This window comes from Lichenostomus cassidix, chromosome 12, assembly GCF_008360975.1.
Source record: "Lichenostomus cassidix isolate B80296 chromosome 12, HeHo_3.0, whole genome shotgun sequence".
Classification (NCBI taxonomy): Eukaryota; Metazoa; Chordata; class Aves; order Passeriformes; family Meliphagidae; genus Lichenostomus; species Lichenostomus cassidix.
The window spans coordinates 14,502,922-14,521,844 of NC_139493.1; the positions used below are offsets into that span (position 1 = coordinate 14,502,922).

General features: G+C 49.1%; 1 long non-coding RNA gene across 2 annotated transcripts in view; it reads left to right on the forward strand.

Moving 5' to 3' along the window:
- LOC146431789 (uncharacterized) overlaps positions 1-18,923 on the forward strand; it is a 165,967-nt gene that overhangs the window by 125,079 nt on the left and 21,965 nt on the right. Inside the window, exons 4-13 of one of the 2 annotated variants that reach the window (XR_014854765.1) lie at positions 862-1,176; positions 2,245-2,381; positions 4,513-4,735; positions 5,384-5,445; positions 6,339-6,560; positions 10,742-10,863; positions 11,670-11,931; positions 12,928-12,970; positions 15,432-15,588; positions 18,334-18,563. This is a non-coding gene — a long non-coding RNA (uncharacterized LOC146431789). The remainder of the gene's footprint in view (positions 1-861; positions 1,177-2,244; positions 2,382-4,512; positions 4,736-5,383; positions 5,446-6,338; positions 6,561-10,741; positions 10,864-11,669; positions 11,932-12,927; positions 12,971-15,431; positions 15,589-18,333; positions 18,564-18,923) is intronic. The other variant, XR_014854764.1, reaches the window with a different exon arrangement.

Here is an 18,923-nt window from a genome sequence, read left to right on the forward strand (position 1 = left end):
CTGGATTAGCTCACCTCTTCTCAGACCTGTTCTGTGCTCCCATTTTGGTGCTCAGGGGGACTAACACTGTTCCTGCTCATCCTCAGCAGCTCAGCTGAATTTTGCCTTGACCTGAAGAGCTGCAGCAAGAACAATTCAAAGAAAGTGGAGGAGCAGAAACAGCCCCTCCATGTCACACAGTGAGGCAGGGGTTGATTCAGTTTAATGTAGCTACTAAAACCGGCCCTGAGGATCCAAGGTTTTGATTGCATACACTCACAAATCAAGCTCTCTCTAATCAAACTCTCTTGTTGTGACTCAGCCCTAGCCCAGAGCCAACTGCTGTGGAGACAGAGGAAACAAACCTCAGCTCTTTCTGCCTTTTCTCCTTTCTTAACCAGGCAATAACATCTCCTTCCTATGTGCCCCCTTCTAGGCTGCCTCCCCTCACCACCCACACACCACTGCCCTGTCCCCTGCCACCTCCCAGGTGGCTCAACTTATCTCATAGCATCCTGGTGGAAAAGGATGCGAGGAACCCTGTTTTGTCCTTAAAATTAAGGAGGTCCCTTAATGGGTACATGGGTACTGGCCTTGGGGGGAGGGGGGGGTCTTCTGTGCTGCCTCTGCCAGCCTCTCATGGTTTTCTGTTGCTAAAGCTGTGTTAGAGAGTTTTCAGCACACTGCATCCGTTTGGGAATCATAACACCCCTGGAATTTATGAATCATAACGAGTCTTTGCCAGGTACAGGGAGGATTATCTATGTGTGATCTAATAACTCACGGACGTTTAATCACCTGTGGCAGGCTCTGAGCACGTTGCTTGACACGTTACAGACTGACCTTTTAAGGTGAAACCACAAAAAGGTGTTTCTCTCACAGGTCTTTCCTTGCCTGGCTTGTTTAGAGCATCTCTGTGAGTAGCAGGACCTCCTGGCCTGGCAGAAGCAGGAGGGAGTGTTGTCCCTCAAGTGTTGTCACACCTCAGAGGAATTTCCCACTGGGATTTCTGCAGCAATTTCAACATCAAGGAAAGGAACTGAGTCTGAACGTTGTGTAAGACTATTGTTGTAAGGTGTCTATAGACACCCAGAAGCCAACATGATCTCCCAAGAAGCCTGGAAAGGTTCTGCCATCCCAGAGGAGATATCACTGGGTCTGACCCATGACTAACCCAGGCCTACAATGTGTGTGCAGGTGAGTTGTGTGGGGCCAGAGCAGCCAAACCCATGCCATTTGTACATCCTTCATTCACTCCTACCCACCAACCCAAGGGAAACACTTTTCCGCTATGAAGAGCTGCCTCTCTCAAGAAAATAGGAATAATGAAGATGCCCCTTGCCTAGCTGTGACGGTCCCTTCTTACTGCCCCCACAGTACCACAGCAGCTGAGGTGGGTGCCGCCAGCGCAACATTGTCAACAGCCTCTTGGGCTAAGCTTAGTTTACCCAACACAGATATATCTGCTGTGTGTGCAGAATTGCATTTAATTGCTGAGATAAATTTAAAATAATTGCCTGGGTAACATTTACCATTCCAGGAGTGTTTGTGGATCAGCAGGGCTTTTCTGGGTAACCCCACGCTCTGCCCAGGCACTGGCAGCAACTTTCCCAGCCAGCCAAAGCACAGCTCCTGCTCTCAAATGCTTTCCCCACGGCCCTTGGAGTAGTTTCAAGTGAGAAGCGAAACGGCGACATTTTAAATGTAGCCTCCCACACAGTGTCTCTCTTCAGCCTCCGTTGCCACTTGCTGCGGGTTCAGAAGTCTCTGGTGGATCAGCCTACCCCCGGAAAATTGTGGGTTTGCCAAAATAGAAGCATTTTTGCAGAAGGCAGTGATTTGGATGAATGTTTTGCCAGCACACATCTCAGGGACTTGCAATTTGTTTCAGCATTTTGTGGTTTGCTTTTTTTTTTTTTAATTTAGTTGTCTTGTAGGCAATACTACCAAAACAAAATATTTTAATGTTTGTAAATAATTTGGGGGGAGGGATCGGGGAAAAACCGTGATTTTCAAATACATTTTGAAATGCCAAGATTCCCTATCCAGCAGTAGTCTCGTTTTGCTGTCAGCTCATGGTATCAGCTCTCATTACATAGAAGTTAATGCCACTGGGAAAGGACCTGAATGTCGTTCCCACTAATATGCTTTACTTTCAGGATGGTGAATTATTTAAAATGCTTTCTATGGCTTCAGTCTGTCCCAAGTCACAATCTCATATTTCGTTAATGTCAGTCTCATAATCGATTATTTCTTTTCTGGTAGCAGCTGGCATCTCCTGTCAAGGACCAAGGTGCAGTTGATACCTTCCTGGGTGGTGATGGAGAACAGGGCAGATGGAGTCGGCTGTGATGCACCAGCTCAGCCAAAGCTGGAGATGTACGTGACCTTCACAGCTCAGGGTGAGTTGGAGGAGAGCAAAGCCAACAGCCGAGCAGAGAATTACACCAGTCAAGTGAAGCAGACACTGGGGTTGGTGAATCCCAGAGAGAAAGCATGGGACAAAAGAGGAAAAGCCCTTTCAAGAAAATGGGAAGCATTTGAATTGAAAATGCCTCTGTGAATGCTGTTTTCTGGCAGCTGGGAAAACTGCTCAGTAGTCATAGCAGGAAAAGAGTGAGGAATAGTGTGTCCAGCAGAAATTCCTGCAGCTCTTGGCTCAGCGGAGCATAGTTGGAGACTGGAGCCTGCTTGGGACACTGGAGCTAACACCTCCACTCTTGGAAGAAGTGGGATCTTGGGTGACCACAAGTGGTGAGCTTGAGATGTCACTGGAATAGCAACTCCTGCAGCAGCAGAGAGCCTGGAACTCCCTGCTTAGCAGTTTCATCATGCTGCTACCTTAGAGGGAAGGTGCCACTTACTAAATCACCCAAACCACTTCCTGCAGCACCTGTTTTTAACTCACATTTGCTATCCAGATAGTGGCTAGGCCCATGTGAAAAGTGCTGGATGTGCAGCACACATTGCTATTGGGGCAGATGCAGGAGGAGTAACACACAGGAGTGACGCCTGTGGCCTTGCCATGGGCAGAACCAGAGCATGGCCCTGTTCCATACTGGAATGCACTTCTCCAGCACTTGGCCAAACCTAATGGATTATCATTGCTCCTGGACCTGGACTGGAAGACAGGCAGACATCTCTTGGGCTGGCTGGAGCCTTCAGTGGAGAGGAGCGCTATGGCCCTCCTACCTGCCTGCTTGCTCCTCAGCTTTCTCTTTCTCAAGGGCTTCAGGAAGCTGCAGATTCTGGGATTTTTCATTCCCCTTTCTCTTGAAAGTGTGGCTAAAAATAAAGGGAGTGTTGAAACCAAGCCCAGCCCAGAAAGCAGAGTGTGTAGGTGTGATGCAAACCAACACCTGGGGCTGTGAAGCGTCCTGGGGGAGCTGGCACCCATCTGGCAGAAACGTTCTCTTTTTCTCCTCACTCTTTCTTTGGCACCCTGTCAAAGAGCACACTAGATGCTGAACCTTAAGTAATCTTGTTTGAAAATGACCTAAACATGTTGTTCTGGTTATAAGGAGAAGAGAACAAGGAGAGGGCAACAGTTTTCATTTGCAAAACTACCTGGGACCCCTGAGCTACTGCTGTGCTCTCTGATTTTATTTCCTGGCTGAAGGTTTCTAGAGGTGGATGGTAGGAAACAGTGATGGCAGATACTGCTTTGAGGTGGTGGACCAGGATATTTCAGAGATTTTGCCCCTGCAAGGTATAAATAGACCAGCACACAACATGCAGTGCACAGGGGTGAGTTCTTGGACAGGGTCTAATGGAAAGGAGCTCCTTCAAGTGTCATAAAACCATGGAACCTCAGTTTAGAACCTGTAAGGAAGGCTGCTGTGTCTCCTTAATTGCAGGTTTTCCATGGCTGCACCACGTGGACCTGTCAACCCCACAGTGCCCCCTTCCAGTACGCATGTGGGCAGGTCTTGGGGGTGTAACAGGGAGATGCAGGTCTTCCCTGAACATGGGGGATTTGCAGGGCCTTTGTAAAGTGAGAAAAATCATAAAATATGTGTGTGACACCACCATAGACCCCCCAGAAGAGCCATGTCTGTACCCTGCCATAGCAAAGGGGATTGGGGCAGGGTGGACATTAATGTGTTAATCCTTACACAGCCTAAGGACTGCAACTGCCATGGATGAAGGGCTGTGGTGGACATGGATTTGGTGTCATCTCTAATGGGATGGAGATTGGCATTTGGTACGAGGAGAATTTGCCCCTCTTGGGTTCAGTAAATTGCTTGGCGATACCGTGACCTTGGAGCAGCTCAGATCCTCCCTTTGCATGGCCAGGACGGGCTGTGTGCAGTCATAGGGATGGGAGAGTTATTATGGGACACAGAAAGGCACGGGGTTTGGTGGGTAAAGGTAGCACAGGCGGGACAGTGCATGTACAGGATGAGTGCTATGAGCTGCATTGGTCTGCAACAGCCTACATAGGGGCACCTCTTGAGTGCAGCATCCCAGCTACTGCAGCAGCCTGAGAGGCAGTAATTCTCTCTTCCCTGCCTTCTCCATCACCTTTGGCAGGACTGGAAGATGGTAGGAAAGAATCCTCCAAGCAAGCCGAGTCAGAGAGCTGTGAAGGTGGAAGGAGGGCTGTGAAATCCAGGTGGGAACCAAATGGGCTGTACTTCCAGGGGCAACTTCTCAGAGAAGGGCTTCCAGGGACAGTCCAGCTAAAGAAAAAGCCATGAGTGCTGCCAAGACCCTGCATTAACCTGCCCTCCCCTCGTCCACCGCCCTTGCTGATGTAAGTGCGTGGCTGGAAGCAGTTTATTCCCCATCAGCCCTTTCCTGCTTATCGGGAGCCAGTGGCAAGAGCAGGAGCTGTTCTCACAGAGGGACCCTGCAAATCCTCGGATGCATGCCCGGACCGAGAGCCGTTTCCCAGGGGGATCGGGGTGGATTGGATAATTAATCACAGCTTGTCTGGGGGAGGATGAGGAAGTCTGAATAAAGGTGTTAACGGCTCTTAAAGGCTTTCCTGGTTAGCAGAGGGTGCTGCCTCGAACAGATTATCTGGAAATATTATTAGCTGAAGTGGGAAAGGTTTTTTTTCTTCTTCTAGGCTCTTTGCAGCAACCCTAAATCTGCTTGAGCTGTGGAGACAGGTTTTATTGTGCAGGGGGAGGTGGGGGAGAGGTGTTGGCTGTCAATGGGTCAGCAATTAATTGGTTTATTCCTTTCTCACGGTTATTTTCTAACCAACATCAGCTAAAGCCCCAGTGCCCACTTTGTCCCAGCTCAGCAAACAAGAACCACAGGGATTTGCACTGGGGGGACCCCAGGCCACGAGATTGGCTTTGCAGGGGCTGCCGGGAGGTCCCTTGTCCTGCCAAGCCTCTTTCGCTGTTATCTCGTCTTAGGAGGAGGATGTGATTAGTGTTTGCTGCCATAGGTTGTCAGCTGAGGGATGAGAACTGAGTGCCAGGAGGAAGAAAGAGATGCCACAGATGGATGGTAAGTGAAAGCAGAGATCTGCCCCTTTTGCTCCAAAGGAAGCTTCCCGTCAAATATCTCTGTGGCCCATTAGTTCAGACAAATGCTCTTGTTCAGCCCTGTGCTACCTTCTCTTCTGGCAGTAGTGACCCTCACTGAGGGTGGGCTCTCTTCCATATGCTGCTGCCATTTGGGAAATAATTTCTGCTTAATCCAGCTTTACTGAAACAACATTCCTGTTTACCTGTGGCTTTGTTACAATTCTAAAGCCTACCTGGAGCCTCAGTCAGAAACAGAGGGTGCTATCAAAGCAGAAGCCTCGTGCCCTGCCAGCTCCAGCTCAGCCCAGTCTCTGCCACAGCTCTGCTGCTGTAAATGAGCTGCAGTGGGTGGTAGGGCAGTGCTCTGCCTGGCAGTGGGGCTTGCTGTGAGCACAGTAATTGCTCTGATGATGCACCTCGAACTGGGAAATCGCCTTTCAGTCCAGAGCAGGGACAGAGAAGGAGCATGTTGTGAAGGATTTTGATAGTTGTAGCTTGGCATCATTTTGGCTCAGACAGAAAAGCATAAATTTTGAGTCCTAGAAAGGTGATGGAGTGGGGACTGTGAAACTACTGGTGCAGGGTAGTCCCCTCTCTCAACCTTCCTGGCCTCCACAAGGCCTGCTGGGCAAGGGGGAGCCCCCTCCATGGATAAATTAATTTGAAATTACATTGTCCACAGGGAACATTCCCTCTTGCAGTGCTGCTACTTCTTTTCCAGCTCTTCCTATATATTTAATAGGAATTAGGCACTCTGAGCAGAGTCCCATGGGCTGCTTTCTTCATGGTTGCACTGATTGCCAACAGCTAAGTCAGCCCCAAAGAAAGCATCACAAAAGCAACAGATTTCCAGGTCTCTCTTTTTCTTTACAGAAGAATCTCTCTTTCACACGTGAAGTACAACGAGCCCAAACCAGATCACCATTCTCCATTGGGATCAACCTGCAGGAATGATGAGAGAAGCAGAATGAGTGCCCAGCCCTCTCCAGAGCTCAACTGCAAAACCCCAGGCTTCACCAAAGCCCTTCAAGCCAGCCCACCTCTCAGCAAAGTCTCTGTCTCTTTCTCTTGACTCAGGGCTGAAAACAATGACAGGTATGGAATATCCATTACAAAGAACTAAATAACTCTCAGTGCAGTACTGCTGGCTCCATAAGCACTTCTCCAGCTGCTGGGAGACTGCAGCAGCCTTCCCTGGAGCAAGCAGACACAGGTGGTGCCGGCATGTGGCTGGAAACAGCCCAACAGTGAGAGGAGGCTGAAATTTCTGATTGTTTGGGCCCTTCTCCTCTGCCATGGGACCTATCACCAAGCCCTGTGGTTTCTAGACAGTCCAACATCTGCCCCAGGTGGGGCAGAGGCTCTGGACTCCGTGACTTGAAGGCAGTGTTGGCAGAGCAGGGAGATAAACTGTTTCCTGAGTTAAGATTGCTTTTTCCTCCCAAATGATTCTTAAGGATTTGCAAAGCTGTTAAGAGCAGAGGCGAATCTGGCTGTCCACACCCAACAGCACAAGACTTTTCTCCAAAGGCTCCTGGAGAGCATGGAGCAGGCAGGAACCAGGAGAGGGACAGGCTTTTTGATGCTGGATTCTTGTTACTGTGTTAAGTAAACCAGAAGGCAAAGGGTCAGTGTTTCTGGTCTGCAATGCAAGCTCTGAACTAAGCCAAGCTCTTGCATGTTCAAATGTTCTTTACCTTCCTGTAGGATGTTTCTGGTATCACATTTCTCATGGAAATCAGACATGTGGTCAGGAGGGTGGCACACTGAACCTGATAGTATGTAGTAAGGCACATTGATGCTCCAGGAGGAGTAACTGGACAAGGGGCTTGTCACAGGCATCTGTAGCCATATTCCCCATGTGCCCTTCCCTTCAGCCTTTAACTCTGCAAAGCAAGTTGGATTGTAGCCACCGGGACTGAATGAGTGGAGCTGGTAGTCTTGTATTACCCCCTGCACTGACAGATATGCATAATGTACATGATGGAGAAGAGACCAGGCACTTGTTCTTGCCTTGAAAATCCTCCTGTTGCCAGGGAAGGACCAAGGCTCACACCCCAGCTTATGTGTCATCAGTAACTACTCCTGCTGTTAAAATTGCGTTGTCTCTCTTAATCATAAAAGGCTTATTTTCCCATACTGGAAAATGAATTCAGCACTGTTGGCAAAGCTGGGGGCTGGGAAGTTTTAATTACTGCTTGTAGAGTGCACTGGAGTGAATGGTGCTAGAGGCCTGGGAAGGGTTATGTCATACATTTGCAGTTACTTTTATTCTATACGTGACCTCTGTGGTCTTGTCAGCAGCTTCTTCCTGATTGCGATTCAGTGTGGCCTCCTAACACAAGCGGTACAAATCCCCCACTTGTGTCATAGTTACTGCTGCTGAGCATCACTGCAGAGTAAACGGGGGCCTAGAAAGTCCAATGTCCACTTACAGCCAAAATAAACTCAACCAGAGTGTGCCTGTAAGTACCCACCTCCTACGCAGGGAAGAAGAGCCCTAAAGCTCTTCTCTCACAAGGCTTTTCCCATTAAAACATCTCTTCCTCAGGCAATTCAGCCACATCCTGCATTAATCTTCCTGCCCCCCACCCTTGCTCAGAGCAACACCTCCTTAATTATAATCCATTAAATTCCTCTCTCCTCTACCTGGAAAAAATGGGATTTGGGGACAAGGAACAAACACGAAGTCATAAGTCTATTTTCATGGGAAAGGAAATCAATCCAGCGCCCTGCTGGGAGCCCTGCTTTGCCTAAACCCTGGCAAAATGCAGTAAGAAGTTAAGGCTCTTAACAGGCGAGCACTACAAGAGCTCTATTAAGCACAGCTCAGGTCTTTGTGGTCAAGTGTTCCTGCTGCACCTGGTGCTCCACGTTCGGCACAACGAGGCGATTATGGTCACACCACACTGGCATCGCACCCTGCCAGTACCCTCTGCTCAGGGACAGGCTGCTCAGCAGCCCCTCACAGGCCCAACCCAGTGCTTTGAAAAATGATTTTGCAGAGGGATATGAGTGTTTTGGTATTGGCAAAGTCCTGGAAAAAGGACACATTAGCTACCAATTAATGTGTGTGCCCACGTGTACAGCTGCAGGCATATGATGATGTCTAGGCTTGTGATATCATCCACATGAAAATCAGTAAGAGAATATGATCACTTTGACCTAAAATTCTTTAGGATTTTTTACCGCCACACTTGTGTTTTGGTGGCACACTTGGTTTGCTGACAGATACTTCTGAAATATTCCACTGGTTACTGCAAGGGGCAAAACTGGAGTTACTTAAAACTTGCCAAAGCTTCCCAAATGCGACATCTTCTCCAAAAGACATGCTTTCCTTCTCTAGCCATCTGTCACTTGCTGGTTCCTCCTGAATGGTGGCTCCTGGGATGGTGGGCAGCCCCTTGCTGCCTGTGCCAGGCATAGTGGGCAGGGCAGACAGCCCAGTTGAGGCCCCCAGGGTGAGGGCAAAGCCCAAGAGTGGCAGCACTGCTTCTGATGTTTTCCTCACAATTTGGGACAGACAGAAGGCAGGAAGAAGTTAGGGGAGCCTGTGTGCCCCTGAAGCTGCTGCTCAGGAGAGTTTAATTTACTGCCAGATACCTTATGGCTTCTACCAGGTGGCTGCTGTGGCTTTCCCAGGGCAGTTGGCTGTGGGTCTCATGGATTACCAGGCCCTGTCTTTGAAATCAGGCAAGGAATACATCCACCAGTCCTTCCAGCTGTACCCGAGTGTGATGGAGCCAGCCCTGCCCCACACCAGGGAAGGACAGAAAAGCATGAGGGTAACAATCACACTCACAGCATCTTCCCTCCAGTGCTTCCCCACTGCTGAGCAGATGTCAGAGGAACATATTTTGGAAAGTGTTTGTTCAGTTTGGAGTAACTCCTGTTCTCTCTCAGGATATTCTTCTCTGCAGCCTGCCTGGCATAAAGTGGGGAGGGATTCAGCGTGAAGCCACAAAAGCAGCCTTGAGGAAGAAACACAGATGGCCTCCTGTCCCCCTACCCAATGATCCAAAGGGGAGAGGCTGTCCATGGAGGTCCCGTTTGGGTCAGCATCCCTGGGTGCTCAGCAGTCTCTTGGAGTGTGGTTCTGTTTGGGTTGGCTGCCACTGATCCCAGCCTGTTTTCAGCTCACAGATGGTTTTAACCTTTTGGGGAGGGGTCAGCGTGGCCAAAAGCTGCTGAGGACACTGCCACCATTCAATCATGTCCCTGCTCAGGGCATGGACTGTAAGCACAGTAGAGAAACCCGGCCACATCCCAGCCCAGCTTGGCTGCCTGCCTTGAGGTCCCCATCATCCAGAATCTGGAGCTCACCTCTTTTTCCATTAACTCTAAGCAGCAGTGGTGAATGTTTCAGTGATGTTTCCCAAAAATAAAAATGTCAACAGAAAGAGCCATTTAATAACATGAGTCTGTGCATCTTTAGGCTCTGAGTGATCAACAAGCTGGGAGGAGAAATGCTGAAATAGCCTAGGAGTGTGAAGGTAAAGGTCCCTTACAGCCCATGGACCTGTTCTCACCAGCATCACCTGGGGCACAAGGGCTGTTTGAGGACTGTTTTCCCTTCCTCCGCAGGTGAATAGCCAGTTCTCTCCAAAAACCATCCATCTGTCTGATACTCTGCTTGATAGAAAAGCCTGAATCTGGAAATAAGAGATACAACTTGTATGACCCTGCTGAGATTCCTGTAGTGTGGCAGTGTAGGCACTGTCACTGTTCTGTCAGTCATGTGGGGTGTTAATTTTCTGTTACAGCTTTCATTGGGAAAGGATATAGCCATCCTGTGTTAGACAAGGCTTTGCTAAGCAGGAATGCATAAACTCAGTCCGGTTCATAATAGCCTTAAATATCAGGAGCGGCTTTTGATTCAAAACTCAGGAGCTGTCTTGACAGCAGCACAGGAGAGAAACCAGAGAGCAAATACTTTTTACAGCCTTTTGGGGAATGAGTGGATGAGCTGGAGTGTAAAGGTAACAAAATTAGCTCCCTCTGGCAGTTCAGGAAGTGTTAAACCCCTGCAATTCAGATCTTTAGGGAATGACTCTACTTGGCATCCTTGCCTGGCTTCCTCAGACCCTCGCCTGTGCCCATCAAAATCTTTGGCTGGATCCTTTATAGGAGCTGGGGACAGGAGCTTCTCCCCAGCAGCTGAATATAGGTGGTGAATTCTCAACTAATGAAGGCATTTATATGAGCTGCATTAACCCATCTTCTGTGCCCCATCTAAGTTAGCAGGTCTGATGGATGTGTGTGCTGCATGCTTACAGAGCCCAGCTCAGCACTGGAACAGGGCATCTGAGGACACCAGGAGGACAGTGAAAGCCTTGTCATGCAGCCTAAAGTCTCACAGCAAGTGTCTATTAATAAGCCGTGCCCACGCTTCCTCCAGGTATTTACAGTGCCCTTTCTCCCTGTTAGCTTTGAAAACCACAGCTCTGTTCCACAGAGCAAGTCCTTTTCTTTTAGTGATGCATTTGGTGCCACAAGTGCGTTTGACTGGGGCTGTGTGCTGGTAAAAACCTACCTCATTTGGGGAAGTGAGCAGGATTTCCCTTTAAAAATGATCTCTGTCTCCGGATGAACAGTTCCAGCCTGTCCTCTGGGAACCTCTGCTGTGGAGTCAGCAGCTGGCTAGCTTTAATGCTGGCTGAAGAGGGGAACCACCAAGCCCACAAAATAGAGTGGTGACAGCACCAGTCCAGCCAGCAAGGTCACCTCCCCCTGGGCAGGTTATCCCAGGGAAACAGGGACAGGTGGGGATTCCCAGGTGCTCAGAACAGGACCTTTGGGGGCTTGCTAGTGTGTGGGAACCCCCAAAAACCCTGGAGGGTGGCTGGTTTCTTATTCTTGCCCATGGCAGAGCTCCTTGTGCCACACTGATTCTTAGGCAAATAAGCCGAAACTGGAATTGCTGCAAAATGGGGCTAGCTGACAACTGGCATAAGCCTGGCCTGTGAGTCAGGTTGGGCTGGAAAGGTAAGGAAAGAAGCATTTTCAGCCCATGGAAACAATGGGGAAATGAAATTGAAATTGAAATTGGGACTTCTAAGTACCTCTATCTTTCCCCAAGGAGAGCTCTGGAGTGTAGAGGGCAGTTCCCAAAATCTAGCATCTGTTGTAACTCAGTTGTACCCTCTGAGAAATGTCTTTTTGCTGTTAAATGTGCAGTTGCTGGAGTGATTTCTCTCTCTTCAGCTGGAGCCAGAGACAAAGGACAGAATCATTGGTAATGAGCTATTTATGGAGAAATTGATCATGATTTGCATCACTAATACAAGGCAAGATGGTGCCATGGCATTCTTACCATGGTTAAGAACAGCACTCAGAGAAGGTTGAGAGCCTTGAGGTCCTGTGAGTGTTAGGAGCATGTTTCAGCATTGCCAGGTTGCAAGAGAAGAACCCAATTGGCCTCACTGGAAAAACAGCCCTGCGAAAACCACAGGAACCTGTTGTTCTGGTGAGGCACTTGGATTTTGTCAGGATTTTTTGAATACTCCTTCACAATTAAAATTCCCAGTGAGCTGCCTTGCAGTTTGCATGGCTGATTGGGATTGGGATGGTGCAGGTAAGCTGGCAAGTGGAATTGCCCCAGAGCATCGAACTGTATTCAATTAGCCCCCCTTGCCTGCAGGAACATGGTGCTGGCAGCTCATCACCCCTCCTGGTGAATTAGATATCGCATGGGGGCTTAGTCACACTGGAGAAGTACAAGGCTCACAACTTGCTGAGACAAATTTCTCCCAGCTTTAATTAGCCATGAGATGCTGAAGTGCCTGAAGCTCTCTCCCTGCCCATGTTTACACTCCGTGAATCAATACAGTTTGGACTGAGGTCTCCAAATATTTGCAGTTAGCAAATATGGCTGTGTTTTGCCTTTCCAGCTCTCTGCAATTAGCTGGAAAACACTGGTTTGTGTCCCCAGTCTTTTCAAAAACAAAAGGGTGGATGTTCAGGTCCCAGGACTTCAGTAATGGAACCAGTGCTGCTCATCTGCATCTCTGCTGTGTGCTGGCTCAGGGTCACCCCTGAAAAGAAATGAGAGGAGAGGCTTTTGGCACCCTGAGGACTGAGCAGTGCCATGTAGCAGGAGCTACTAAAACAAGTAAAGGATCCCTTAACATTTGAGACTTGATCCTGCCATTGCTGTGTGTATTTTTCCATTTGAGGACATTCTCTCCTTTCCCATCGTATTTCTCTTATTGACATGACGACAGCCAGGTAACTGAGGTGCTATTCTGATGGTGGCAATAAAGTTCCCATCCAGCCAGCGCACACTTGCAAGTGCTGGACTTTTCCCCTCTTATCTGACAGCAGATGCACAGAAAACCTTAAAAACAATTTGCATTTTCACAGTGGCCATGCTATACAGCTTTGAGGATGCAGTGGTGCAAAAGCTGCAGTGATGCAAAGAGCACTACTGGCAGTTGTTAAAATAATTGTGTTTAATTTGCAGGAACAAAGCATATGAAATCCAAGTGATGTAAACTCTGCTAAGGGTAAGTGTTTTCTATAAAAACAATTTTTTCTATAAACACAATTTTCTATAAAAATGCACAAGGTTAATTTAAAGGTTGGAGGTCTGCTGACCCTCCAGATTGTTGTACAACCACTGTTATGTGTAAAAATGGATGTGAGAGGCAGCCCAGGTGGGTTTACATGTCCGTGCTGGCAGCAGAGAGCTGCAGTTGCTCGGTGGGGACGGATGGGTTTGAACACGCCAGGCACAAAGGCACGCGCTTGAAAATCTCCAGCTCATAAGGACTCATCCCTGTTCCAGGGGCTCTGTCTGAACCTGATTGTAGTGAGCTGTGCCAGATAAGGCTGTGACACTTACTCTCATGTTGGCTGCTAGTGACTGTGGCACTGACTGCCAGCAGTGGCTGTGACAGTGGCCACAGAGCCCTGGTCAGTGGCAGCTCTGCTTTGGCCCCAGCGAAGCAGCCCCAGCATGGCGAGGGGACAGCTTGGCTCTGCAGCAGGGGAGGAGAATATCCTATTTGGCTCAGATAAATGATGCTGTTCTCCTCAAGCTAAAATGGAGCTTGAGCTGGTACTTTATTTCTCCCACCCATGCTCAGAAAATGAGAGCTGGGATGTTCTCCTTTGCCAAGCCTCTGCACAGGTCAGTTTTAGCAAAAAGTAAGCCCAGAGACATCTGTGTTGAGGCTATGGTGCTTGTTAATGGTTCAGCATGTTTATTAAAGCCAACACAAGCAAGTGACAGGGGGAGCAATCCCACTGCACAGCCTCGTGGATTTCCGCCTGGGTTATAGCAGTGTGAAGGAAAAGGGGCAGGAACAAGAGGAGGAGACAAGGAAGTGGCCCTGGTGTCAGGAAAGCAGAGGCCTGACCTTGCTAATGTGGTTCTTCATGGTGATTTGCTCATTTGGACCCTCCATCCAGCACTAGGTCCAGCATCTTTGTGGGAGGTGCTGCCCAGCCTATCTTGCCCAGCCAGGTGCTGCTGTGATTGTGGAGCTTTGCCATTCACATTGTGTTGCACCTTGGGAAAGCATTTGCTGTGTGTGTTGTTGGTTGTGATACTTGGGAATTGAGAGGGTTTTCTCTTCTGCAATTACCAGAGTGGCTGAAAGGCACAAGTTCTGTAGTACGTGGGGTTTTATCTTCCATCTGTCTCTGGCCTGGAAGAAGCCAAAAAGGGAGTAGAGGATTACATTTACCCCTTCTCCCAGCATGGGTTAGGAGAAGCAAAACGATAAATCAAGGGACATTTCAGCACTTACCTCTTGTTTTTACAGAAATCACTATACATTACAAGTGCCTTTGCATATTTTATAGCACTTTAAAAAGCCACTGTAGCTAATCTGAAAGTTGGCTTGTTCAGAGACACACAAAACATGTGCAGCCATAAAAATCCCTCATTTGATGTCAAGCTTTTGCATTTTCAAGTGTCTGAAAGGCAATCACTATTATGCATCCAAAGAGTTTGCCTTGACTCACCCCAGCTCCTCATGGTTGGTGAGAACAAAAAGATCAGCACAGCTTCTTGAAAAGTTGTGTTGAGTTGTTGCTACATAGGACAGATATTTTGGTAACAAAGGCCGCTTCCATCCAAGGGCTCACCTTTCAAAGAGGGGCAGTGTGGTTTTGTGCAGTGGGGAAGGGAAAGGTAGTCTGGCTGAAAAGGTCAGAAATAATCCAGGTGATGCCAAAAGGTCAGAGGACTAATGATCTTCAGGCAGCTGGCATCCCTCTCACATGGAAAGGTGCCTCATGGGGGTTTGGGATTGCAAAGTGCAATTCTGTCTCTGGGAGATGGTGTCAGGTTGGATATTCGTAAGTTTTCTCTCCTCTGGCTCTTACTACTACAAAATCTGTGGGAATTTGTTATTTTTGGAAAAGCTGCTTCTCTCTGCCTAGATGGATCAATATGTTTAGCAGTTATTGGAGGTACCTATAAGATGTGCATGCACAAGATACTCAGGGTAATCATATAAACCCTCATCCCACAGAAAACGAGACAGAAAACTGGCCTCTCCAAGTGCCTGGCTCAACTTTCACTTTAAGGACTGTTCCCAGGTCCCCTTTTTATTGTTACTTGGGCATTTGCTGTGTTTGATTGCTGGAGGGAAGTGGGGGGAAGACAAATGTTGGGGTTAACAGTAAGGGATGCTGGTTGTGTCCAAATGTCTTGTTCTGCCCTGATCAGGTGATGACCTTTGTCCCTCTTCTGTGGCAAAGAACAGCTTGGCTAGGCCTAATCATGTTACCTACTTCAAAAAGGCTTCTATCCATGGAAGGAAAGCCATCTTCAAATGGGGAAGGGGGTCGAGCATGCTGAGTGTGTGGGTCCAGGCAGGGGGACAGCTGAGGGCTGGCCCACGTGGCAGTGGCAGCCTGTTCAGCTGGAGCAGAGGACAGCAGTGAGCTGGCACTAGCAGTTGGTGTATTTCCTGCCTGTAACCTACTTAAACGGAAAGCTGAAATCTGTTGCAGGAACAAGCAGCCAGGAGCATTGGATGCTGCTGGAAGGAGGAGTATGATTCAGCCACCTGAAGGCATCTCCCTGTAGGAGAATTACCTTCCCTATAAAGCAGCAGGCATTGCTCTTAAGTGTTATCAAGCTTAAATCGGTTCCCTAGGTGACATCCCGGTAAGTGGATTTCCCAATTAAGCACATCCCGATTAAGTGGGATGTACGGTAATTACAGAGCGCTCAGCACTGGGAGCAAATCAGATCCGTTTGCAGCAGAAGGGCCAGATTGAAGCTCTTCCCCAGTCTGGAGTGGGCTGTACCCAGGCATTTCTGTAAGCATGGATGTGGGCAGGCAGGAGATGGGATTCTGCAGCCACCCCCGCCATGCCAGTCAGCATGTTCTCTGCAGGAGGAAGATGCTGGAGGAAGCCCTGATTCCACATCTTTAAACACTCTGACAATGGGAGCATCCTCCTTTGGAGGTTGCATTCATGTCTCCTATTAGTCCACAATCTGCTGGATGAAGCCTTTGCTCCTGCTAGAGAAAATACTTGTTAGCAGAGATGGCTGCCCCTGCCCGGCAGACAGTAAAGCCCTTCAGAGCCAAATTCCCTTTGCACAATCCAGGAGAGGTGGGTTTTCTGTCAGAGCTCCCTGCCCATCCCTCTGACTTCCTCTTTAAAGGTGTCCCACTCCCAGCATGAGGTCTCGTGGTCCTGGAGTCAGGCCACATAAGCCCACTCTTAAAGATTTGTGGGTCCTAGCTATGGTGGGGACATCATGCAGGAGAGAAAGAAGATGCCCCTATGTTTGTTGTCTGTTAGTGAAAGGAAGAACAACAGAGCATTTACTGCCTTGGACAGGTCAGAGCATTTCTATCTGGATAGGGATATGAAATCTGACTGGAGACCTCCTGGCCATTAAATGGTCAAGGCAACACTTAAACACTGGAGATGGGACATCAGGTGTAGATGGGGTGCAATGGGAGGTAAAATCTGTGTCAGGAGGGATGTGAGGAGCACAACTACTTTAGAACTGGAGCAGAACTCTAGATCTGAGTATAGACCCTCACACCAGGTCAGACTCCAATGCAGACTCTGTTTTAGCACTCACCAGGTTTACCCAGCTGCCCCAGGATCCCTAGTTCCTACCTGGCCAGGAGGTGATGCAGGTGATCAGCACACTTTCCCTAGGGGCTCCCAGTCCCCTGGGTCATGCACGTCTTTGGTGTACGTGGTGCTTGCAGGGGTCCTGTGCCTACAGGCAAGATGGTCCAAAAGCTCTCACACTGACCACCCCATGCTCTCTACTGGGGCTACAGGGTGGGGGCAGGAGCCTGTCCACTTCCCAAGGATGAGGCCTTACATTTTTGGGTGACAGACACCTTACATTTTAGGGTGACCTGTTACATGATTTTTAGCTGCAGACAGAATATTACAGTAGGATAGCAGGGGAAACGGATGAGCTGCTCCTACCTTTGAGGAGGTTATCCGTGTGGACATGAATTGGCTCTGTCCCATGTGGACGTGGATGGACTTGCACCCCTGCTCGCTGGGCTGACCCCACACCACTGCAGCACCTCAAACCCTTTGGTTATGCCTCTTCCCCTCCCACTGTGCCTGTCTCTCTCCTCCCCAGCAGCCTCCCTGCTCCCACCAGCCAGGCTGCAGCGTCCCCACGATGCCCACATCCAATCATCCGAGATGTGCAGTTCTCTGTGAGTGCAGTATCTGCGCTGCTGTTCCACCCCCAGGCCTTTGCATTGCTGCTTCTTCCATACTGCTGGTTTTGCAGTGCCACCCACTGGCAGAGGCTCTCCAGAAATCCTCCTCTGCAGCTTTTCTCTGCCACAGGTGATGCTCCAAACATGAAATATTAGAAGGAGAGCTCTAGTGGGTGTAATTCATAGGGTATGTCCCGTGGGTGCTGGTCCTGGACATCTGGAAGCCTTCTGGTATCCTTTCCTCTGTATGCTGAGCCCAAGCGGCAAGGTCACTGTGTGGGCAGAGTCCCAGGACTCAGCTCAGGCTGTGTTTATGTTTAAGGCAACTCATCCTGTCTCACCCCAAAGGGCCATCCAGCCCCAAGTCCTGCCTGGAGCATGGTGGGGCAGGTGGCAGCAAAAAGAGGTTCCCCTCCCTGCTTGTTGGGTCTGCCAGATTGGTTTATGGAGATTCTGCATTCCTGTTTTCCTGTACAGGATAAAACACAAACCCCTGGCTTATACCAATACCCTGCTGTGCAGGAGGGAGCATGCATTCCAGTTGGGAGTGTGCTCCCAGGGATGTAGGCCTGGGGACTTGTGGGAGAGGATGCTTTGGAACCACTTTATTTAACAATTGCCAGGTCTCCCCGAATTTTCCTTGTCTGTATCTGACCCCATTTACAGTCTTTTCTATACCCCCAGTCAAGAAACAGGAGGAGAGGCAGCAAAGAGACAAAGCAATGCAGTTCTTGGGGTTTGAGCATGGTGACACTCCATGCAGGGGCTGCTGCCAGCCTGGCAGTTCAAGGGCAGCCAGAGTCAGCCACTGCCCAGATGTGATTGCCATGTCTTTGCAGCAGCAGTGCGCATGGCTTGTCAGGAACTTCCTCCCCAGCCTCCTAACAGGCAGGGAGTGCTCATTTAAAATAAAGCCTGACAAATGCCATCTTGGGGGCGTCAAGTCCTGGAGCAGTGTCTTCCAAAAAGTATGAAAAGGCCCTGGAGGGGAGCCTGGCACAGCCTCCCAGATGACAGTAATTAAAGGCTTTTGCACTCAGGCACTGGGAGCTGCTCCTCTTGCAAATTGGCCTTGATTGAAGAGGAAGAGAATGATTAGGCTGAAGGGGAGTGATGGGGGAGGCAGACGAAGAAAACACAGAGGTAAGTCTCAATTTGTCTTCTGATTTTTTTTTTCCCTCTTCCTCTCTCCCAAACAGTGTCTGTGTGGGTGGAGGGAGCAGTGCTCCAGCTCCACACAGCCTGGGCTGGCTCTGCCTGAGCGTTCTGGGGATGTTAAGCTGAAAAGAAGCAGCTCTGCTCTGGTCCTGCCCACGCAGCCCCAGAACATCACCCAGTGCTTCCTGCAGCTGGCCGTGTTCTGGAAAGCTCTCCCAGCTGGATGGCACCAGGGTCAGGCACCCATCCTTTTGCAGAGCTGGCAAAGCAGGTAACCTCTGACTTGAGTTATATTATATCCCTAGCTCCCAGTAAGGGCTATACCACCATACTCTCTGTAAAGCCCAGGTGTTACAGATCTTTCCTCTATTTTAATTATAAAGATTATGTTGATAGCTTGTTTAATCCAGGTTCTGCCATGATATGTATTTTAGACCCTTGGTTTCTATTAAGTTACCTGAATATATTTAGGTTCAGTGCTAAGCCCTGCATCAGCGTGAGCAGCTCCTGAAGGGTAGATGATGGCATTACAGAAATACACTCTGTTCCCTTCCTAAAGCTGGGTCCTTTCTCGGACCCACAATCACCAAAGATGCCCCAGCTTTGGCTGGGGTCCTCCATGGAGCAGTTT